This window comes from Triturus cristatus, chromosome 4_1 (genome assembly GCF_964204655.1).
Source record: "Triturus cristatus chromosome 4_1, aTriCri1.1, whole genome shotgun sequence".
Lineage (NCBI taxonomy): Eukaryota > Metazoa > Chordata > Amphibia > Caudata > Salamandridae > Triturus > Triturus cristatus.
Genome location: NC_140585.1, coordinates 669,673,281 through 669,698,680, shown reverse-complemented (window position 1 = coordinate 669,698,680; position 25,400 = coordinate 669,673,281).

Here is a 25,400-nt window from a genome sequence, read left to right as displayed (position 1 = left end):
TGCTCCCACATACCCAAGAGAGAAGGGCACTCTTTCTGCTCCCTGCAGAATTCCTCCCTGGAGGGTCCTCCTTCTTGCTGCCAATGGGTCAGCTCAGGCAGGTCCCCCAGTTCAGCTATCTGTTCCCCTGTAGGTTCCAGGGCATCTCCCTCAAGGTCTGCTTCCTCCTGGACCGTGGGAACTTCAGGGGGCGGTTTCCTGCGCCCCCTGCCTCTTCTCCCTAAGGCCGGTTCCTGGGCCTCCCTCTCAGGCTCCAGGTCCACTTGAGCACCTCTACTCGCTGTCATGGACCGTGTGGTGACACACGCCCAATCTGGCATACCCAACATCTCCAGGTGAGCACTCCGCTCCACCTTAGCCCAAGGTGAGCTCTCCAGATCTTTCCCTAACAGACAGTCTACAGGCATGGCGGGCCTCACAGCTACCTGAAGAGTACCAGAGACACCCCCTCCCCCCACTCAAAGGGAACCTGAGCCACCGGGCAGTGACTCTCGGTGTTGTCGGCGACAACAACCGGATAGAATGCTCCTGGGACAACCTGCTCCTGAGACACCAGGTGGCGCTTGACAGCCGTCACACTGGCTCCTGTGTCTCTGAGAGCTTCAACCCTATGGCCATTTATGGTCACCCACTGCCTGTATTTTTTAGTGTTCTCAGGCAGCTGGGTTTTGGGGACCACTTCACGGTCTCCTAAGGAGACCAGGGATGTTTCTACTGAACCCCACCCACCTTGGACACCCATCTCTCCACCCAGGGCTACACTAGCCGTCTGCCGGGGCGTTGCACCAGTGGGTGCTGATTTACCAAACTGACGACGCTTGGGATCATTGGCAAAATGACCCAGCTCACCACATCTGTAACAGGTTGGGGGCCCTCTTTGAACAGGGGTACCTGTCGGGGGCCCGGTTGGTTTCTGGGGTGGGGGAGGCTGAGAACCTTTCCCTTGGTTCCCTTGGGGATTACTTTGGGGCCTCTTCTGGAACTCCCTCTGTTTACTCTTGTCCCCCCCGCTCTTCTGCTGGGGACCCTGCCCACCTTTGGCGGAGTCTCCCACGGGACCCATGTGGACCCTGGTACTGACCCAGCGTTCCGCCTCCTCAGCAAGCTTCCTAGGATTAGTCAGCCTACTATCAATCAGGTGCTGGCATAGCTCAGGAAAACAATTACTGGACAAGTGCTCCCATGCCATTAAATCAAGAAGCCCTTGAAAATCATCAACCTTGCTACCCTTCACCCAACCATCCATTGCTCTGCAAAAAAGAGTCACATACTCCACATACGTACTATTGGGAATCTTAGTGCAACCGCTGAACCTCTGTCTATACATTTCAGGAGTTAACCCATACCTAGCCATTTAAGCATCCTTCATATGGGGGTAAGAGTTATACACATCTGAGGGCAAATCTAGCAGTGTGTCCCGCCCTTCACTCAAGAACCGTCCCCACAACCCCGCTCCCCAATCCTTCTCAGGGACCCGGTGGGAGGACATGGCTACTTCGTAGGCTTTGAACCACTGCCCTATGTCATCATTTAAAAAAAAAATCCTTCACTACATCTTTGGGTATGTACACTCTGGACTCTACCTGCACTGGGGGTGTGCTGCCACCAGAGGGAGTGCTTCCCAAGCCCGGGGCTTTCAACTCCAGCTCCCTCATTTTCATCACATGCTCCATTTGGCTTTTCTCTCTTCTATTTCCAGCCTTTTTTGTTCCATTGCCAGTTGTCCATTTAGTTTCGCCATCTCTATCTCATGAGCTCTGGTTTCCTTCCTGTCTGCCAACTCCTCTGGGGATAGACTTTTACCAGAAACACTGCTACCGGCAGGAGAAGGGGTTCTCCTTCCTCTTGGACCCACTGGCCCAACCAGCTGCTCATCTGCATTATCATCATCAGTGGCATTCCTTGCTTCTACCCAGGCCCTCAGCGCCTTGTAGAACTCTGCCTTGTTTTTACATCCTGTTGTAGAAACATTAAATTTCTTGCAGAAGAATTTCAGCTGTTTGGCAGTGTAGCTATCCAATTTCTCTTCTTCCCATTCAAATTCAGTATTAACAGAGACTATGAATGCTGCTTTCTCCACCATGGTTAAGCTTGGCAGTGCTCAAAAATGGACAATCCCAAAAGAAATCTACCAACAAGTATTGGTTGCGTTAAGGTCTGCACTCACTAAGTAGTGTTCACCAATTACTGTACATGAGTCACAAATGCAAGTCCAGAATCCTCACCGCTGACCACCAATGTTAGAATCCGGGTTCTCTGGTTGGCACAGGTAGGTACTTGTGACAAGCAGGGAACCTTTCCTCTAGTCAGGATAAGGGGTTACACTCCTAAAACAACCCCTGCTCACCCTCTAGGTAGCTTGGCGCGAGCAGACAAGGCTTATCTCAGAGCGTTACAGGTTAAGCATTTGTGAACACATACAGTAACCAAGTGACAACACTACAAATGGACACCACACAGGTTTTATATTAAAAATAAGGATTCTTTATATAGAGTTACCACAAGACCATTAAACAACAAAAATACACAATACTGTTACTTAGATGGTAGAAGTTTGCTTAGTTCTCTTAAGTTCTTAGAAGCAACTCTTTAAGTCAATGTACCTCTTAGATGCGACACGCAGGGCAACGAAAGTGTTGCAACGATGTTGATGCGGTGAAGTTTTTGGTGCAAAGAAATAAAGACGTGAAGATCTTCCAGATGCGTTACGCTTCTCCGATGTTGCAAGAAGACTCGTCTCGATGCGTCGGCTGCAGCGGCGTCACCCCTTTACGCGACGCGACGACAGCGGCCTTGGCAGCGGCACTCTTCTCCGACGTTTGCGAGACGCTTCCGCTCGATGCGATGCTGCAGCGGCGTCACCCCTTTACACGGTGCGACGACAGCAGCTCCGACGGCGGCACGCTTCTCCGTGGATGCGAGGCGCTTTTCTTGATGCGGTGCAATGTGACAACGGATTAAGCAAAAGGTCTCCCTAGTTCAATTGAGGCCCTAGAGGAGGGAGAGGACACAGCAAAATGAAGTGAAACCTCTAAACCGGCCTATACACTTCTTTGATATTGATCTATTCAGATTCTGCATTCACCGATCATAATGTCAAGGATAAATTACATTACGTTTTTACCAAAGCACAATCCATCTATTTAAATTTTTAAACAAAAGACAATTTTTATTATTTCTTTTGATGTGTTTTATGATTTACACATAACTTAAGACAAAAGGAAACATTTTTTTGTTTTACATTTGTAAATTTTGATACAAACAATTTACACATTTAATATAAAAAGAAAAGAAGAGACATCCTAGACATCTGTAGTATGCAAAAACATTTACTAATCACTCATACTTACATTCATACAGTAAAAATGAGAAAAGAAATGAGAAGGAGAAAGAGAAATAGAACTCTTGGATTGGTCAGATTTTTTGAATATACAGAGTAAGAAGGTTGTCGGTTTTCAGTATCTCTGTGTTGGAAATTATTGTCGCGGTCTACGCGCGTTTCAGTGGGAAAGCCACCTTCTTCAGGACCAACTGCAAAGTATTAGAGGGTGAAATACACATAAGTGATGTCTGGGTGTCTGTGAAATAAACAAAAAAAATTGAAATGACAAATGGTCGGGAATGCATATACTTTCAAAGGAGATTACTTCCTATTAGTTTAAGAGCGTGCTCATCATGCTTCATAAGAGTGTTCAGGGTAGAACCCTAAAAGTCATGCACTTTAGAGAGGGATACAGATGCATCATCCAACTCATAGGAAACCCATTGATGTTATAAGGGTGAGGTCTGAGAAGAAGAAAAGAGAGGGTGCCATGGGGGGACTTCAAATGTGGGGTGCCAAGAAGGTACATGCAAACCCCAAAGGGATACATTTAACAATTAGCTACCTCATGGGTCATAAGGCAAAAGTCATGAGACCCGCTATACGAGACGTCTTTGTCAAGTAGTGCAGTGATAAAAAGATTTCTTTCTGGAAAAGAAAAGGTCCGTGTTATAGCCCCAGATCTCGGATGAAGTTAGGGGTAGCTGTAAATAGTGTAAGTACCACAATACCTTAGGGAGTTAAAATATGGAGAAGCGTTTTCAATCCAACGTTAAGTGTGGTGTCTCCATAATTAATAATAAGCGACTGCGGCCATCCTGTAAGAACAGATAGACTTGATGTCAAGACCTAACCAGTTACTAGGTTTAGAAGGGTCAGTAGGTACCGGGTGTTTAAATACCTTTTCAGGACCAAGTGTGTTCTCTGTAGAAAACAAAGGAGAAAAATATTTTGCATAGTGGACTATGTGTTCCGAAGTGCATTGGTGAGGCCGTACTAAAGTCGGCAAATTCGGTTTCACTAGTGTTTTTTAATTAACACCTTAGCATACTGGCTTAGTGGCCTAATACCTCTGCAGCTCTGAGATTTCCCCAATATTCAAATATACTGTTCCCACTGTGGGCGACATGTAGTATAACGACCCTTCACGCTAGCGAATACAGCAGGCTGTGTGAGGAGATGTACACGCACACAGCTTAATGGTAGATACTGGGTTGCAAACAATTCTAATCGGCAAAGTTATTAGGTATAGTGAGAAGCCATAAACATAGTTGGTCTATAGTTTAACTAAGGGTAATACGAGCATTAGTGAAAGATCTAAAGAGAACCGGGTTAGTTCTTCAAAGGGATAGTTTAGTGCGTACCTGTATCCGCCGTGAGGTTTCTTTGCCGAACAGTCGAAAAGCGGAAATGGGAACTTGACGTATTTAAATGCATTGGAAAACTCGCGAGATGACGGACCAGTGCATATAGTATAGAGTGGATCTGCATCTGTTAAAAAGGCGCCATCTTTGAAAGGAGTCATGCCTTACTTTGCTTCCTAGTGATTAGCAACACGGAGTATGTCAGCAATACTATTTGGCTATTGGGAAAGCGCAAATAGTATTAGTCTCATATATAAAGAGAGTAGTTGCCGCATGAAGTTAAATAGCACATCAGGACAACATGCCCTAAAGGCGAAAGGTTTTTAATGAGTCTCGTTTAGAGACTGATATACCAACTTGGGAGTAACAGCTTAATCAATAAAACTGAAAAAGTGTGTCATATAGTTAGTATTATGGAATACGAGAGTAGGAGAGTAAAAAATTACAGTGGTTTTGAAACCCGCAGTTTCTATGGCCGAATCAACGCCATATTGGAGTAGTGTGTAAGTCACTAAGTGTTATCATATAGGATCTATAAGGATCCTAGTTCCAAATCACAAGAATCCATATGGTATTCAAAAGGAGAGGCTTTGCACTAGATTTAACTATCATTCTATAGTTATGGACATGCTCTAGGTATGTCATATTTTGCTGGCCCAGTATGGAGATAACAGGACAAGTGTGTAATAAAGGCTACAATAAACTGTCATTATGTAATAATCCAGGTTATCTCCTCATTTAAACCCCTGCGGACTGTGTCGCAATGGAAGATCCAAAAGGTCTCTCTATTTTTACGCAGTTTGGTCGTGTCTTGTCCTAGTCTGGGATTTACTTTTTCTAGGATCAACCATTTTAGATCTTCTTCTCCATGGTTATATTCAAGAAAGTGTTTGACCATAGGTGCATGTTCCTTTCTAGTTCTGATAGCCGATTTGTGCTCTGAGAGTCTGCTGCGGAATTCCCGGCCAGTTTCACCGATATAACCTAAGCCGCAAGGGCAGAGGATGAGATAAATGACATTTTTGCTTCTGCAATTTGTGTGGCTTTTAAGCCTACCACCTCTGGTGCCATATGTCCAAGTCTCTGTTGTGATAGCTGTTGTACATGCGTGGCATGTACCACATCTATGGTTGCCTAGAATTTGAGGCAGTCCATCAATAGTACTTTGTTCGGATAAGATGGTAGTGTGTCGCATTCTACTATGGACTAGCTTGTCCCGTAAGCTGGCATTTCTTCTGAAAGCCACTATGGGTTTTTCAAGGGATGTGCTACTCTCATTCATGTTGAGAATTTTCCAGTTTTTATTTAATATTTGCTGAACTTTCTTATTGTAGTGGGAATGATTAACCACACATACTAGTCTTTCCATGTTTTTTTTTTCTTTGCCTGAGATAAGGCTGTCACGATTATAATACTTTGCTCTTCTCATGGATTGTTTAATGAGGCGTTTGGGATAGCCCCTAAGTAGGAGTCTTTCCTTTAGATCTTCGGCATGTATGTTATAATCATGTATGTTGGTACAATTACGTCTGATTCTCAGGAATTCCCCAAAGGGGATTGAGTCCTTCTGACAAGAAGGGTGGAAGCTAGCATGTTGCAAAATAGTGTTCTTAGCTGTGGGCTTGCGATACAAACTGACTTCGATATTTCCATTGCCGCTTTTTATCCAGATATCCAAGAATTCCACCTTTTCTGATGAATAATGTGCAGTGAATTTTAAATTGTATCCACTGTGATTTAGCCATTCAATGAATTGTTTAAGCTCGTCTACAGTTCCTGTCCAGATAAAAAAAAATATCGTCTATGAATCTGTGCCAAGTATTGATGTTTTCATAAAAAGGGGCCATTTCGTTATAGATGTGTTTTAACTCAAACTCCCCCATATATGTATTGGCTACACTCGGTGCACATGAAGCACCCATGCTCGTCCCTTGTATTTGTTTATATAGCTTATCTTTGAATTCAAAGTAATTGTGATGGAGTACTATATCTAAACATTCCAAGATAAAAGTATTGGGTCTGTCGCCCTATGTTCTATCGAGAAGGGCTGCCACTGCCTCTAGGGCACGGTCTTGAGGTATATTAGTATAGAGAGATTCTATATCTAATGTCACCAGAAGTTGGCTTTCTTTATTAAAGGGCATGTGTTCCACAGTAGAGATCATATGACCTGTGTCCTTGATGTACGACCGATATAATTTGGTGAGAGGACAACGAAATGAGTCTACATATTGTGAAAGCGGTTCCGTGTGCGAATTGATAGACGAAATATTCGGACGCAGTGGGGGGTCATGTGTGTCTTTATGGGTTTTTGGGACACCATATAGCGTAGAGATGACCGCGTTGTTTTTATTAAGAAAGGTCAGTTCTTTTTGACAAATGTAGCCGTCATTGAACGCTTTTGATGTACTGGCTTTTATTCTGGTCTGAAGTTCTTTTAAAGCAGATCTACGGGCTGGTTGGTAGTGTTCTGGAATACTGAGCATATTTTCCACTTTTTGTGAATAAGAGTCACTATCCAGAATGACAATTCCCCCTGCTTTGTCACTGGGTTTGATTACAATAGAGTTGTTTTTTCCTAGGTCTTTTAAGGCTGTCGTTTCTGACTTCGTAAGGTTGGGAGTTGGTTTACGTACACATTTTGTGACTCTCTCTAGTTCTTTAATGACTATTTTTTCAAATATAGTGACTTCAGGTCCCACCATTTCCAAGGTAGGTGTAAAGCTTGATGGAGGTTTGCATCCTGAGTAGTTCTCTTCCTCTTCTATCGGAACTAACTCTGACATATATTTTTGTAGGCGGATTTTCCTAAAGAAGGAAAAAAGGTCTTTATTCAAAGTGAAAATATCAGGGTGGGTGCTCGGGACAAAAGAGAGGCCCTTACTAAGGAGCGTGCTTTCCGCAGTAGTTAGTTGGTGTCTTGAGAGATTGAAAATGGGTATACTTTCTCTCTCTATAGAGTTGTCGGTTATGACTTCCAATATTGTTGGTTTCTTGTTCTCATATATGGTTGCGGACGTGCTTGCTCTATTTGGTGAAAATTGTTCTTGCCTCGTCTCTGAAATCTTGCTCGTCCCCTGCCCCTGCCCTGTTCTAAAAAAGAGGGGTGGCCATACTGTTGGTGATTGTGTACAGATCCTCTTTGATTTCTAGGGTTATATTCGTATTCATCATTTAAAAAAGGGCTGTCAAAGTCCGAATCTGAGGAGTTTGTATCCGAAAAGGTGACTATTTTCTGTCTCTTATTGGGATACATATTCGTCTGTCCCACTGCAGCTTCTTTCTGTTGGAAAAAGTTACGCTGAAGGTAGGGATAGATTTTTTCTTGAGAAAACCACCTTATATCTTTTTTTAGTTTTTCTGTTTTTTTCTTTAAAAGGTAGTCTTCAAACTCTTGAAGTTCTTGATTTATATTTGTAAGCTTGTATTTTCCTTCTTCTACACTGGTGTTTGTTTTGAGTTTCTCTTCTAGTTCTATGATTTCTTGGTTGAGAACTATTATCATTTCCTTAACTGTTTCAATGATCAGTATCATCCAGTCCCTGGAGCAGCGGTTCGCAATGTGCGACCAACGCTCCAGGAACTGGCGTACTTGTACAAAGAGTGCAGGGATGTTTCTTACTCTAAGGCCTGATGGTATGACTCCTGCTTTAAGGTATTCCAACATATAGTGCGCATGGGACTCCATTCTTTTGGCCTTTTTCTTCAAATTAGTGAGTTTATTCCATTCACTATTATCTTTGGCAAAACTGCCAGTATTCTCAGTAGTCCCTGTCAATTGTCCCACTAGAGCTGCAAAATCAGCATCTGTAAACCCAAAGGTTTTCATGCCTTCCATGGTATACAAGGGTATGTGATTAGTATGAGATGATATAAAATGACCCAAGGTACTGATTGTTAGAAATTGGAAAGCCTGAAGTCACTCTATGTCCAGGAGGTCTAAACAATGTCAAAGAAGAGGAAAAGGGGGAGAGACTCATACAGATAGATAGCTCAATCTATGCCTATGTGGAGATCTCAACAGTGACCCTTCTAAGTAAAAAGTACATGTAAGAAGCAATAAAGGATGAGCATGCAAATTAGCAACCTTCGGTGAAAACCGAGAGAAATGGATTAAGCAAAAGGTCTCCCTAGTTCAATTGAGGCCCTAGAGGAGGGAGAGGACACAGCAAAATGAAGTGAAAACCTCTAAACCGGCCTATACACTTCTTTGATATTGATCTATTCAGATTCTGCATTCACCGATCATAATGTCAAGGATAAATTACATTACGTTTTTACCAAAGCACAATCCATCTATTTAAATTTTTAAACAAAAGACAATTTTTATTATTTCTTTTGATGTGTTTTATGATTTACACATAACTTAAGACAAAAGGAAACATTTACGTTGGTTGCGATGGCGACACGCTTCTTCCTCAATGTGAGACTCTTCTCTTGATGTGGTGCAATGCGTCAGCTACGATGGCTGCGATGGCGACACGCTTCTTCGGCGTTGCGAGACACTTCCGGAATGATGCGAGACGCTTCCACTCGATGCGATGCTGCAGCGGTGACACCCTTTGCGAGATGCGATGACAACAGCTCCGATGGCGGCACGCTTCTCCTTCTTGAGTCGCGCTTCCAGCTCCTTGCGACATGCAGCCCCTCAGAAGGCCCAACAACAGCAGCAGGCACTTCCAAAGAATTCTGGGGAGCTGGGTGGTGAAGTCCACTGGTCCTGGGACTTCGTTCAGGGGGCAAGCTCAGCACAAGCCCTTGGAGATCTTTTAAGCACAAGTTGACATAAAGTCTTTGTAGTCATTCTCCTCGCCTTTCAGCAGCAAGGCAACCACTGCAGGCCAATCCCCCAGGTCAGGGACAGTACTCCTCCTTGCAGCTTTCCCGGTTCCTTCTCCTCAGGCAGAGGTTCTTCTTGTCAAGCAGGATCTAATTTCTTGGGAGCAGGGTCCCAATACTTATACCCCTAATTCCTTTGTTCCTCTGGGGTAGAGGGGCCTTTGCCCAGTCCAAACCAGTTCTTGAGCACTTTGTTGACATTACTCTGCCTTTCTATTCAGAGTGCAGGGCAGAGACATCAGCCGCTCCACAGGAGGTGGAGCCAGTATTGTGGTGGCAGAGCACAGCCCTATTCAGAGTCCAGGTGCACTCCTCCCACCCATCTGGATGTGAATCTCTCTATTCACCACCAGGCTACCTAGCCCTGCCCCTCTGGGTTTCCCCAGCCCTGTCACTCACACAAACCAGACAGGCAGATACACATCATAGCAGAGGCGGCTGAAATGGTTATGCAAGCAAATACCAATTTTCTAAAAGTGGTATTTGCAAACACAGAATATTAAAATAAACTTTACTAAAAGATGTATTTTATTATTCTGAGTTCAGGCATACTAAACTCAAATTTCTACCATGTTCCCTGGGTCTGATAGGATCATAGGATGTAACAATTCTAACAGCCCATTCTGGCCTATGGGAACAGGTAGCCTTGCAATAGTGAAAACGAAAATGGCTGTAATTCACTATTAGGACATGCCACACACATCAGGACTTGTCCCACCTTATGCTTACAATGCACCCTGCCCTTGGGCCTACCATAGGGGTGACTAATATGAAGTTAAGGGAAGGTTTAGGGACTGGGAAGTGGGTGCACTTGCCCAGTCAGCATGACAGTACCAGACTGCAATGGCAGACCTTAGATACATTTTACCAGGCAGCTTCTGTGAGTGGCACAACCAGTGCTGCTAGCCCACCAGCAGCATTTGTATTTACAAGCCCTAGGCACTCCTGGTGCACTTTACTGGGGTCTGACAGTAAACCAAATAAGCCAATCATGGAATCCAACCAACATATACATTTTACATAGGGTGCACTTGCACCGTGGCACTGGTTGGCAGTGGCACAGTGCTCTGAGCGGCCAATACCATAAAAACACATGAGGCACAGCGACAAAAAGTGGAAGGGAGACTCACGCCAAGGTGCCAGGTCTAACAGGTGAGAAGGGACTTCAGCTAATGCCAATTGAATTCTTGGCCACTCAGCTTTGAAATCACACCAGTGTTGATACCACCTTTTATATCAGCTCTTAATGCACAGCAGTGTGGCATCCCACGGGGGTCCATCATATTGCCTCTACTGTTCAACATCTACCTAACCTCCTTACCTTATCTGATTAAATCATTCAACCTCACCTGTTATAACTATGTAGATCCCTCCCCCCACACAATGCAACCCAGTATCCACGCCGCACTACCAGTTAGAATCCAGCAGATGATGTGAGCATTTGATAGGCACCATGCTTCAGGTGTCACAGGTAGAGGGTGTGGGTCCGTCTTAGGAGATCTTTTGTGCCCCTGAGACCTCCGAAAGAACAGGGGGCAAGCTCATCAAGCCCTTGGAGAGCACGCTTCAGGTGCCACACAGCAACACGTAGTCGGCCCAGGCCAGCCACTATTTAGGAAGGAGACACAGTCCCTTTCAATGGCAGTAATTCACCTTGTGCACAACTGAGTCCTCTGGCTATGTACAGCACGTAGTTCCAGGATCTCTGGTCTCATGTCCCCTCAACCGTATCTCATACCATGCTGAAGTATGGCATCAGTAGTTATACTGGAGTGTGCCTTTAAGGCTGGGGATGGTTCAAAGGGTCTGCATCACCACAGATGTCTCTCCTAAATTTCAGCACTGTCTGCCATGAGGCCATAGAATGCAGATCTTTATCTTTAGTGGGGCAATGAGCTGGCCACTTGTCAAAACCTCTTCCTCCAATCACTCTAGCTGCCCAAAAATGACAGAGGTCTGTCATTTGATTAGTATGACCAGTGTTTTATAGATGGGTAATGCCCAGATGTGCTGTCCCAACCTCAAGTTGGGACTGAGGACAATCACCAAGGCATAAAAGGCCTCATTTATGAGAAGTGACGCATCGCTGCGTGAAAGCATCGATGCGTCACTTCTCAGTGCACCCTCCTTGCGACATGATGGATCCGTCATATTTACTGTATGACGCATCATGTCGCAAGGAGTTACAGATCATGTCAGGATTTCTAATGTATCTGTAGGCGCAAAAGTGACGCACTGCTGGAGTGTGTTACAAAAGTGACGCACATCCAGCATTGTGTCCTTTCACATGGGGCAAGCCACATATGAAAGGGCCTGCATCAGTCTTACGCCTGCTGTGAGGCAGGCATAAGATATTGACGCATTTGCACCCTAGAAGTGGTGCAGTGAAATCTCGTAGCTTTCACTGCGTCACTTCTGCGCGGCTTTGTGTCTCTCTATCTTCTGGTGCCCATTCATATGTGGCAGAGAATCCATTATCTGTGCTAGCATTCCCTAAAAATGCTTTTGTGTCATCAAGCTGTAAATGGTCATAGTGTCTTGTTTTTAAACCTCTCATATCAATTCTCTGTATCTATCTTCCTACCCATGTCAAATAACTGTAACCCTAGTTATGCACAGCACTCAAAAATTATATTACTGTGCTAGTGCAGCACTGCTAAAAGTGATGAATATCAATAGTCTCCATAAAATGAAAAATATATATGTCTCTCGAAGCAGCGGGTTCTAAGAAGTCTATGGTCCTTGCCAGATCTCTTGAACACTCCCTAATCTATTTGTTCAGATTATTCTGTATACAAATCTATACTAGACCACCACCTTTCAGGGGCAGTCTAGGAAGAGAGAGAGTATGAATGAGTGGGAATGAGTAAGATAGAGACAGTTTAAATCACAGCAGAGGTGATTCTAAATGTATGGGCAAAGTATGGTGCTTTCCTAGTGCTATATGCCGCCATCTTCACAGCACACTAAACCAGATGTCCACTTACAAAAAAAGTAATAAAGGCAGAAACATTGTTAATTCAGAAAAAAAGCTGAATGGAAGCATGGGCTATATTTTGACTGCATTCATATTAAGATGGGTACTACTTGCGAACTTTCAAGGCCACTGACCCCCGAAAAACCATGATCTTAGAAGAAGACTATTTCCCAGCCCTCCCGCCTTAGAAAGATAATGGACACTCTTAAAACGTATAGGATTCCTACGGGCTACTGCGCTGGAGCATCTGTGAAGCTTATCTCTCTATGGTTGTACATATACACTTGTCACTATTCAATGGTTGATTTGCCACTGTAATTTGCAGTATTTTTGGTTTTAGGTTTGTTAAGCTATACTAATGCACCTGGAATAAGGCGCATGTTGGCAGGGATGGCCTAAGATGAGCCTTGAGACTCCTTCCTTAGTGCTGAGTCAAAACTGCTATCTTCTTTCAAGGCCTGAGGACAAAGGGGACAGCCGGTGGAACAGCAGCTGGAAAAGCATTACTGTACCCCCTTCTTCAAAGTCTTCTGAGGGGGGCCACAAAGTACTCCCATTCCCTACCACTCAGGAGGACAAATAACACTTATTTGCCAAGAGAGTCTGTACACAATGCAATCATTGACATAATTTAGGGGTCATGTGGGTCCCTTGCTCACTTTGACACTGGATTCAAGCTAGCCTGGCTGATGAGGGGTGTTATCCCGACGCCGATCCCAGGAGGCTCGTTTACGGTCCAGGGAAGACCTGGCTTGGCAGTTTGGGTTGGACTGTTCCCTTAAGGCACAGGGTCAAGACTGATTTCCAAATAGCTAGGTCTGAACTGGGGTACCGAAGTGAGCTAATGAACGATGATGGATGCAGCCCAGATCTGTGGCTGGGGTAAGTGTCTGAAAAGTTTTAGCACTCCGTTCATCATCTTTTTGTGTTTGTGTTGTTTGCCTTAAGTTGGCAGGGTATGCCCAGGTATAGGTCCCTTGCTCACTTTGACACTGGATTCAAGCTAGCCAGGCTGGGTGTTATCCCGAAACCTGTCCCAGGATGCATTTTTCCGGTCCAGGAAAGACCTGGCTTGACAGTTTGGGCTGGACAGTTCCCATGAGGCACAGGGTCAAGACTGATTTGCATATAGCTGGGTCTGAACTGGGATGGCGAAGTGAGCTAAGGAATGATTATGGATTCAACCCAGATCTGTGACTTGGGGTGAGTGTCTGAAATGTTTCAGTGCTCTGTCCATTATCTCCTTGTGGTTGCGTTGTTTGCTCTGAGTTGGCAGGGTATGTCCAGACGTGGGTCCCTTTCTCACTTTGCCACTGGATTCAAGCTAGCCTGGCTGATGAGGGGTGTTATCCCAAAACCGGTCCCACGATGCTTGTTCCCGGTCCAGAGTTGACCTGGCTTGGCAGTTTGGGCTGGACTGTTTTCATGAGGCACAGTGTCATGACTAATTTGCGTATAGCTGGGTCTGAACTGGGGTGGCGAAGTGAGCTAAAGAAGGATGATGGATTCAACCCAGACCAGTGACTGGGGGAGAGAGTCGGAAAAGTTTCAGCGCTCCGTCCATCATCTCCTTACGTTTGTGTCATTTAAGGGTCGCCACGGGTCGCAGCTGAGACCCCTGGCTTCCTACTTGCGACCCCAGGCTTGTTGGCTGCGACGCCTCACTTCATGGCAGAAACTAGATGACATTAGTTTGCAGTCCTGCAGTGCTAAAGAATGTGCGCACAGCTTGCACTAAAACTTCTATTATTTAGCCTGCTTATTTACTGAAGAATTCAGCTCGCTGAAGGAGGTGTGATATACTGTACACGCTGCAATGGGAGAGGGGTATGCATATTGAGAAATATTCCAGCTTTAAACTAGCCTGCTTCAGTGTGACTTTGGGTTTGTGAGTTGTCCTGGGGTATAGCAGTTAGGTTTCTTAAAAGGGCTGATAGAAAAGTATAACTTTAAATGCTTCCAATATGTTTGGTGACTGCACTACATAGTTATTAGCTTAAGATAGAACAGTCTAAAAGGAAGGATGTTTTAAATGTTGTTGGTAATGGCCTGGTAATCCTGTTGCACCTTTCTGCAAAAACATGTTTGTGTTTACTTTATATTGTGTTTTTGGGCATGTGGCATTATAGATACGAAATGACCAAAAGTGACTAGTCCTGCAGCACAGGCCACAGGAGGCTTGTACCAACATACAAAAGGCCAATAGAGAGTGGCATAACGAAACTTGGGAGTGCCTTCTGCTAAGAACATGCAGAGGGCCTCTCATGCTCCAGATCCAGTCTGAAGCTCTCTGACCAGTGCCGGAGGGGGCCCCTGGATCTCGAACCCATCCCACAGGAGCTGCTGGGGCGTTTGTTACGCCACTGGCAATAGGTGCATACAGGTGAATGTGCGGCTAAGTCTCGACAGGTGAGGTGTGGTTAAATTAGCCTAAACAAATGAGGTGCACGCATATGAAGGGCCTAGGTGCCAACATGCAAAGGAGTGATTGGTGCTAGGAGGCTAGAGAGGCTGCGTTCTCTCAGCGAAGACACTCGTAATGTCTGCCTATGAAAGGTTACGTTTACAACAGTGAATGGAGTAACTTTAATGCAGGTGAGAATGGTGTTACGTGCAGCCAGGATAAATGGGGCTTTGTGAGAAAGGGGCCTAAATGACCCCAGAAATCGCAAGATGTGCAATTTCAGCCCAGCAGCTGAGGGTGGCACTGTGCAAATAAGTGACCGGGTTTAAATGAACAGAGGTGAGAGCATGCACGGTACAGAGGTGGGAAGACAAGCTGCAAACAGGTGTGGAAGTTAAGGTGCATATTTGTGAGAGGTATTAGGTGGATGAAGGTGATATGGGCTACTGCACACCGGTGGGAGCATGATCTACGGGCACACATGTGAGACAGGGGCAGTACATGTACACACAGAAAATGTGGGTTAGTGATTGCAGATGCCAGATAACTAATTGTACATCCACAACAGGTGCAAAACTGTGAGACGTGCTTTGGTGTACACAAGGTTCGAACCAGCAAGAGGCAGCTAAGTACACACAGAATTTACATTTAAAATCTGTTTAAAATGTGTTCTCTGACTAAAACCTATTATTAAAATTCCCCAAATCACCTTAGTTTTTGGTGTGTACTGTATCCATTGCTAAAGTAAACAGTACAAATGAATGTGTCCAACAGAGGTCCAGGCAAGTACACCCATCTCATATTTTTATGATAGACACAAACATTGCAAGGAATTCATCTAAATAGACCTCGGTTATCAGGTCGGAGGTTATCCTAAAATGTGGCGTAGATCAAACACTCCTAGGACTATATTAAAATATTTTAATGTGTATAAAACACAGCCATCATGATTAGCATTTATTAGCTAAGTATATGCCACGTGAATCATTCAATAAACTAAACATGCTCTTCGCAGAATAGATGTCCATACAATTGTGCCAGAAAAGGGCAAACTATTTGATATTGTGTGTTTAATGAGTGTCTGCATGTTGTGCTCTAGAGTTGTTCAGTCTGTGTGCTCTTATAAGGATGCATTGGTGTACTGCCTATGGAGAGCTTCTGTTTAACGTTGATGTTCTTACCAGACAAACATTGAGCATATGGGTTTAGTCCGGGGCATATTTAGGCTTTGCTTTGCCATGTGGTTTTTGTGCCTTGGCTTTTGAAGCTGTATATGCGCATTTGAGAATATATCTATGTATACTATGGTTGTACCTAGGCAAATAACGGTTGTAGTTAGAAAATGATAGCTGTGCCTGGACATTAGAGGATGTGGCAGTGCATTTAAGGCAAAACTTAGTTTTGCTTATGTTATATATGTTTTCAGCTTATAAATATGAGCCATACAATATAAAAACAACACAATCCTCATTCCTATATATTGATACATCACAAATAAATCTACATCAGAAAGTTCACATCATACACAAATATAATATAAATCAAGTGACAACGAACTAGCTTATAGTCATGTTCTGGGCTCATCCAAGGCAGCTGGGAAACATCAAATGCTCCTGCCAACGTAGTTATTACAACCAGCTGGTGGTTCGTTGAGCAGTTTTGGTCATCAAGTTTATAACAGCATGCGAAGGTCCGAGGAAGCTGTGGAAAGTAGTTGAAAAGCGTGGCAAGTAACATTAAGGAGTCACTAAATGACCTATTTAAGTCCTTCGTGAATTGGCTGGTTGGAAGAAACAGTTCTTATACCTTCAAATCCAATCGGGAAAAAAATCTAATTTTTAATTTCATGGCAGAATCCTCTAGCACAATCGACTGCTGTTCTCAGAAATCAAGAGTGTCTCACTAATACATCAAACATACAGTTCAATCCATTTTCCATGTATTGTCACCGGGACTGGTCAAAATTATCAAACACATTGGAATAAATGCCACGAAAAATCAGGTAACATAGTTAGGAATATGAGGACTGTAGTTGTCCCATGATGCCTTTTTCCGTTGTCTATGAAGGCTGCTTTCCTGGATCTATGTGATTGTGCCCCTGGCATATCTCGAAAACAGCCTAGCAGATATATGTTTAATAACTAAAATACACTTTTATCTACTATAGCATCCATTTTCTTCTTCTCGTTTACTTGTAGATGTTTTAACTTAATCTACTTGGCATCCAGTAATGCAAAGGGAGTCAAAGATCACACAACATAAACTCCTGTAAAGTCATCAGGTTCAAAGTTCCCATGGTGTCACTTCCTGTGATGTCATCTGTGGGGGGGAAAGTGGCATGTGATGTCACTTCCGCTACCCCTAGAATTTTTAGGAATCGGCATCCATGGGTGCAATGACCGAATATGGGCGATACCAAGCAAGTGTGTTCATTCGTAGCACACTCCTGTTTTCCCCTCACTCTGCGCTTCCAATGCAGCATTTCTAGCACAGTAAATTTGGGGGCATATCAACAACAACCGGCGATAATTATCGCTAAGCGCACTTAGCGCTAGGATAATTATCGCCGGCTAGCGTTGATTTTTATCGCTGAGATAGCGTGCTATTAGCAACGCTTATCTCAATAGCGATAAAAATCCTCATGCTAAGTGGCTAATGTGAGATTATCGCTGGAAACCCAGCGATAATCTCACGTTAGCTTGTTGATAGGCACAGACAAACTTAGCCATGATATCCTCCTTCCATAGGATATCATGGCTAAGTCAGAAAAATACCAGACGTAAAAAAGCAGCGTTAACCGCGGTTAGCGCTGCTTTTTTTGTCTCTAACAGGGTTAGCGATATTCTTGATAATAGGAGAAATGTCGCTTAGTGACATTTCTCCTATTATTTTAGTCTGGAACGCCCCCTTTGCATCTCATTAGAGATGCAAGGGGAAGCGTAGAGTAAAAGGGTGCTAACATGCAAATTTGCATGTTAGCACCCTGTTGTTGATAGGGTGCTAGTTTTATCTGTGCTTTTTGGCTTTTAAAGCCAAAAAAGCAGAGATAAAGCCCTTGTTGATATGCCCCAAAGTGTCTATCACATACTTAGCAAAAAAACATACAAGAGCTTTTCTTCTTTCTTTCCTCAAAATGTATTTATTTTTCGGTTCGATTTATTTCTGTGTTCTGATTTATAAAAAAACGGATTCGCCAACATCAACGCTGTTTTCGCCTGAAAAACATTGAAGTAAATCACGCTCAATTCTGAAGGCAGATAGCTTCCCGCAGAAAATTGTTCGACATTGTTAGTGGTGTCCTAAATGTCTGCTCACAGACTAAACGCCCCTTCCCCTTTCTCACTCTTAAGTGTTAAGCACAGCCAGGTTTCACCTACTTAAAGCGCTATACTCCTTCAACACCCCCCCTCACAGCCTTACAGGAGGTACAAGTCCTTCCTTATTTTCACTAAACGAGGAATGCATAGGAATAAAACTCAGATTCGCTGAAAAGAAAAAACATTTGCATTTTGTTACAAGATGAAGGGAACGATTGTGTAGAGGTGGTGGGTGCGAATAGTTGGGTGGGGCTGTTTGGCTACAGGTTAGTTTGAAGTCCCCATGTTGGTTTGACCAGCTACTTTGCTTCGGCCAAACTAACATGTGCAGTTTAAACTCTCCAATTAAGCTGTCTTAGACAGCTGGGTTGGAGAGCAGGCATCGACCTCCAGTGCCCTTGGAGCGCTAAGACAGCCTGCTCCAACCAATACAGATGCTTCACTCATTCTGCTTAACAGCATGTGAGCAGCATCTGTATTGGATAAGGACCTGTGGGAGCTGTGGGGACCTCACCCTTGCAGGTGCTTGGAGCCAGGGACTGAAGAACATAGAGGAGGGGCTGCAGGCTACGGTGAGTGAAGATTTTACTCTTTCATTTTTAAATGTTTCTGTTTATTTGTATTTTTTTATTGTGTTTATGTCGCCCACTCACCGCACCATTTTTGTCGGTCACCAACCGCCCCTGAGAGCTACATGTCCCAGAATGCAATGAGCGATAAGTTAAAAGTAAATCATTCAGGGTATAATACATTGCATAAGACTACTTATTTATCAGGTGCACACAATTTTTTTCAGATAAGAAAAGGGAAGCCAATGATGGCATAAAAAACTGCCTTCCAGGAAAAACATGACATTGTGATACAAAAACGTGAAAATCACCCACTGCAAGGTGAGGGATGCGTTTTGCACTGAAGGAATTCCGAGAAACACGAGCTGTTTGACCTTTGCCCTCTGTGGTACTGATGAAGGAAGCTATAATTCAGAGGTCACATCCTGCTGACAGACGCTTCCTTGCTGTCTACCGTCAAGAGATAACAAAGAATTAGAAGGATGAAATTCATCAGACCATTTTCATCTCTGGTCATCTCGGGACCATCAATTCATTCCATCATTCACTCCCTCCCACATCGCCAAGGAAGAACACCCCACACTTATGATCTGATGCATGCTAACAGAAGCCTCATGCTTCCCGCGCTAGGCTTTCAGCTAACACAATGCATCCTGGAAGCTGTAGTCTAGCTTTACTTCAATTGACCTACTTGAAATAAAGCCCCAGGCAACGATAAACTGCGAAAGGAACATAAACTCGATGGTAATGTGGTGACAAAGTGATCCTCTGGCAAACACAAACCGACCAGAACGGTTCCATTCCCCTCAAAATCGCAGTAAATCCAATGACTAGTAATTCCTACCTCGACCCATGTGCCTTCGGGGAATTTTCAATTTCTGAAAAACAAGCACAGCTCAACCTGACGTCTTGATGCACAAAAATATGATTTGCACGTTGGAGAAATGCTAGTTGCAAAATAAATGTAAGCTCGTAGCTGCTGTCTGCGTGTGTGTGTGTCTGTCAAATTTATAAAAAGGCGGAGAGCGGACTCAAATAGGATTTTGAGGGACAGCCGACCACAGGAAGGTCTTGCCCCCCCCCCCCCCCCGTCTTTGGGAGGGGGTGCAGCCCTGCATTCACAGTTTTGGGCTTGGACTATCAGGGAGTCCGATATAGCCTTATGGTCTATAAAAGAGGCTACTTTTGGGCTCCCTGCCACCATTTTAGGTGCAGGAGACCTGGTGACGGGTGACAGGAAGCTCATGGGGGTTTCTTTTTCCCAGCGGCCCACACCTTTTTCTCAAATTCTTGGGGTTTGATTGGTTTCCTTGAGCTATTCGTTTGCAGTCGTTCCGTTGTTGGGACAGGTGCGCAAAGGGGGGGAGGGGGGGTTATTGTTGTTTTGTTGTCTCTTGAGACAGGCGAGTGGCGGTGGCCTGGATGTTTTGCAGGAGGTTACACAATTTGGAGTGGCATTTCCATTGGAAAACGCGCAAAAAGTGAGGGCAGGCAGGAAGGTGAAAGTCAAGACGTTTCGTTGATTAGAGGTTAAGACGGGTCCAGAACCCAGAGGGGCTCATTGAACCCTTATCATTGATCTGTATTACTAGCCCAGAAGCAGTCTAAGGGGCCATTTCCTTTTGTGCTCCAGAGCCCGAGGCGTTCTTGTTACACTGCTGGTGCTAGAAGGCCCAACCTGTGAACCACTTGCTGTGGACCATCGCACAGAGAGAAGGGGCGACAACCGGGTCTTGCTCCCTTGGCACTACCTTCAAGAGGTCCTAGCTTCAAGGGGCTCATTCCTCGAGCAGAGGCGTTTTGTGTCCTCTTACTGCTTGAAGTTGAATAGGGAAGCTTGGCAAGCGTTTGAGGTGTTATAGTTAGACCACCTGCGATGGACAGAATCAATGTAGAGGACGCAGACTAAGACTACTCCTCCCTGACTGTCAGTTGTATACCTTTGTGTGACTCCTTTCTTGGCCCTTGAGTGCTGTCTGAGATGCATTAATGGCTCTCTGCACACTGCAGGGGCCGGCTCTGGCCTAGGAGTGTGTCCTCTTGCGGTATCTCTGCTGTTCCACTCTCTGTGCCTCTGTTTGCTGTACATTCATTCATGAGAGGAGCACATGGATTTAGATACCCATTTGTATTATTGCTTTTTGCATCATTAAAGTGCTTTCGCGCCTTCTTTGTTTGGACTTGGTAGGGTTGTGTGCAGTGGGTTGTTAAACAGCTGTGCCGTTCAAAGAACACTGCGCTGCTGATGCAGTGAACTTCTAAGGAGTCCTGACTTGTTGTGTATGGGGGTGGCAGCCTTCCCGGTGGCCTTACACACACCAACAAATATCGTGAGTGCTTTGGAGCATGTAACATACGCGATAAGACTGAAAATTCTACCATTTTTAGGTCTGGCATTAGCTATACCTTTTGATTTTACAAAACTTATAAGTAAAATAGACTTACTTTAAGGAGTTTTTAGTCAGCTTTCTTCATCAGCTGGTCTGTCACTCTGTCACATTTTCCTTCCGCCCACTACAGCATATAGCATGGGGCAATGAGTCAGCCTACTCAAGCCTCTGGTTAACTTCATGATGAGTTACTGCATTTTGTTCTCTCACAGTGAGCACATCTGCACACAACATAGATACCTTTAGTGCCAGTGTTTTGATTTTACTTTATAATTACTCGAGTGCTGCCTTTCTGCTTAGAGCGTGATGTGATACAAGGAGATTTCTACCAGATGTGAACACAATGCACATTCCAGCTTTATCAGTTCCTATCTCCTGCCAATGCTCTTTTAAATTCCTTTTGGAGTGAACTTTGTTCATCTTTTCACAGCACACCAGATTGCATTAATTTGAAACTGTTCTGTATTAAGTTATCATCTTATTAATTTGCACATGGTACACAAACCAAAAGCTTCAATATTAAAGGATGTGAATTCATAATTGGATAGTTTTGTAGAAGATGTTTAATCTGGACTCATTTTCACCAATGGGTCTTTTTAATAAACTTTGCCCAAGAAGAAAACCAGCCTTTACCGTGTTTAATTTGCAGCAGCTGTAACACTTTTCTTTCTTTCTTTCTTTCTTTCTTTCTTTCTTTCTTTCTTTCTTTCTTTCTTTCTTTCTTTCTTTCTTTCTTTCTTTCTTTCTTTCCTTCTTTCTTTTCTTAGTTTCCTTCATTCTTGCCTTCTTTCTATCTTCTTTCCATCTTCTTTCTTTATTTACCTATTTCTTTCTTTATTCTTTACTTCTTTCCCTCTTTCCTTCTCTGTCTGTCTTTCTTTCTTTCTTTCTTTCTTTCTTTCTTTCTTTCTTTCTTTCTTTCTTTCTTTCTTTCTTTCTTTCTTTCTTTCTTTCTTTGTTCCTTAAAGGCAAGTGGCTGGCAGGCAATGGCTGACCAATTAGCTTTTTAAGGTCGGTGTTGGTCAAGACCTTTTGATTGAAATATAGATATGTGAATGACATAGGGCCTGATTGAGATCATGGTGAACTGGTTTCTCCATCACAACAGTGACGGATATCCCGTTCGCCAAAATATAAATCCCATAGGATAAAATGAGATTTATATTTTGACGGACGGGATAGCCATCATCGTTTTGACAGAGTAAACCATCCGTCAAGTTCTAAATCAGGCCCATAGTTGCTTATAGGTATGTTTGGACATTCTTCATCCATTCGTCTATGGTTTAGTCCAGCAAGCAACAAGGGCCAATGCGTCAGCTCACGTAAGACATAGTCTGACTTCGCTAATGGAATGCTGCCCTTTCACAAGGAGCACATCCACATACAAAGTAGTTCCATTCAGTTGCAAGGAGTACTAAGGTAAAGTGGGAAACAGCATTTACAATGCTGCCATTACATTGTGTTCCTTTTACAGGCGGTCATTACAATGATCGCAATGTTAGAACGCAATAACTTTACCTCGCAAGTCATTAGATCGACTTGCTGTAGGGGGCGCTCTAACCCAAGGAATAGTATAATTTACTATTCCAACACCTTCCCTACTGCTGCGCATGCTGGAGTTGGAATAGTAAATTATACTATTCCTAAGTCCAGCGCGCCCCCTACAGCAAGTCGATCTAATGACTTGCGATGTAAAGGTATCACGGTATAACAAAGCGGTCATTGTAACGACCGCATTGTAATAGAACGCAATGTAATAGCATGGTATTTTCAGGTAAAGTATGCTTTTTTGAGACCAAAAAACATGTTTGCCTTTGGCCACTGTGTTTTCAAGATTGATGAAGGCCCAGCAGCTTCCTGAAAAATACAGTTTTGAAAAAAGCATGAAAAAATGAATTTCCAAAAGGCTGGCTGGCTGGCAATAATTATGTGAATTATATAGCTCCTTTTAGAAATTGGATTTGTGATTGGCAGAGGTATGCACCCTGTCCACGCAGGAACCACAATCCTATTCAGGACAAGAGTAGTACACACTAAATATTTACCTGTGCCCTCCCTCTGGTAGTTTGGCACGGACCAGTCAGGCTACACTGAAGAGGAAATGGGTATAGTATTTGTGCACACACACAGTAACACAGTGAAAACACTAAAAAAAGAACTCCAAACGAAAAATAGTCAATATTTTTCTGAGTAAAACAAGACCAAAATGACAAAATTATAACATACATAATTCAAGATATGAATTTTGCAATATTAAATTAAAATGCAGTGCTTGGAAATCAGTAGCTCCAACAGGAGCTATCTGGTCACGCTTGACCCTCTGACAGTATCTTTGACGCGTTGATGCTCGGTGATGATGCGTAGAAAAACTGAGGGGGTGTATCTCTGTCGAGGATGATGCGACATTTGTGAAGTCGAACAACGTCGTTGATGCGTCAAAATCAAGAGCGACATGAGTCGGTTCCAAGGTGTCGATGACAAACCACTGGGTGATGCACAAAGCTGCAGAATGTCTCGGTGATGGTGCGCCTCAGATGTCGGCGATGCAGTGTCTGAGTCTCACGCAGAAGCAGTGATTCAGGGGTGTTGCATTGGCAAAGTCGGGGCTGCATTGTAATTCGGGGTCGTTCCATCACACGGTAGGTGAGCAGTGTCAACTGCTTCGCCGCATGCAGCAGCGATGTATTGGTATCGCAGAGAATGTCCAGGTTTTAAACAACGCTTCGGTGTCGATACACTGGTTTCTTGGGTTCTGGCACCAAACTGTATTTGGCACTACTTGGCAGAACAGGACTCACATCTGAAGAGCCCACGTGCTGGTAGCAAGATGCAGGTGAAGTCTTTGATATCCCTGAGACTTCAGAAACAGGACCAAGCGGAGAAGTCCTTGGAGAACCTTCAGAGATGCAGGATGTAGAGAGTCAAGTCCAGTCCTCTCACTCCCAGGCAAGAAGCAGCAGTCTAACACAGCAGAGCAATTAGCAAAGTGGCAGTCCCTCCTGACAACACAACAGATCTTCTTCCTGGTGGAAGGTCCTCAGTTCCAGAAGTGTTCTGAGTATATGTTGTCAGAGGTCCAGTACCCATACTCAATATAGCCTTTGAAGTATATCTTTGCAGTGCACAAGACCGTGCCCTTGGCTGTCCTGACTCCAGACACACTACACAGGGGCATGTAACTCTTTGTGTGGGGCCAGGCACAGACCTATTCAGGTTCAAGTATCAACTCCTTTCTCTCACTCTAACTCAGGAAGACCCATCTGCTTGGTGATGGGTCACCAGGATGTGCAGGGCACTCCTTAGCTGCCTTTTTGTATGACTGTCTAGAGGGAATGCACAAAGCCCAGCTGTCACCCAACCCAGATGTGTATCCCAGAGACAGGCAGAGGCACAGAATGGTTAAAGTAAGAAATGACCAACTTTCTAAAAGTGACTTTTTCACACCAGCAATTTAAAAAACAACTTCACTAAAAGATGTGTTTTACATTGTGAGTCCAGAGACACCAAACTTACTCTTCCTATCTTTTCCCAATTGGAAGTTACACGTGTAAAGTCTTACAAGGCAGCTCCAATGCTAACCTATAGGAGAGCTAGACCTTGCTGTAGTGAAAAATAATTAAGCAGTTTTTCACTACCAGGACATGTAAAACTCCAAAGTACACGTCCTACCTTTTAGATACCTCGCCCTGCCCATGGGGCTACCTAGGGCATACCTCAGGGGTGACTTATATGTAATAAAATGGAAGGTGGGGCCTGGCAAGTAGGTGAACTTTCCAGGATCACAAAGCAGTTTAAAAACTACATACACAGGCTCTACAGTGGCAGGTCTGAGACATGTTTGATGGGCTACTGATGTGGGTGGCACAAACAGAGCTGCAGGCCAAACTAGTTGCATTTGATTTACAAGCCCTGGGCACATATAGTGCACTTTACAAGGGACTTATCAGTAAATCAAATATGCCAACCATGGAGAACCCAAATCAAATCTCATTGTAGACACAGAGCACATGCACTTTAACTCTGGTCAACATTGTAAAACTGTGCAAACTCCTAAAGCCGTGAAAAGCAAAGTCAAAAACAGAGAAAGAAGAAGGCAAAAAGTTTGGGAGAACCCCACAAAAAGACCCATTTCCAACAGTGACTTATAGGGGTTTTCAGCCATACTTCATCCACCCCTCTGTGGTTGGGTACAATGGTTGTATAACATTACAAGGCTGT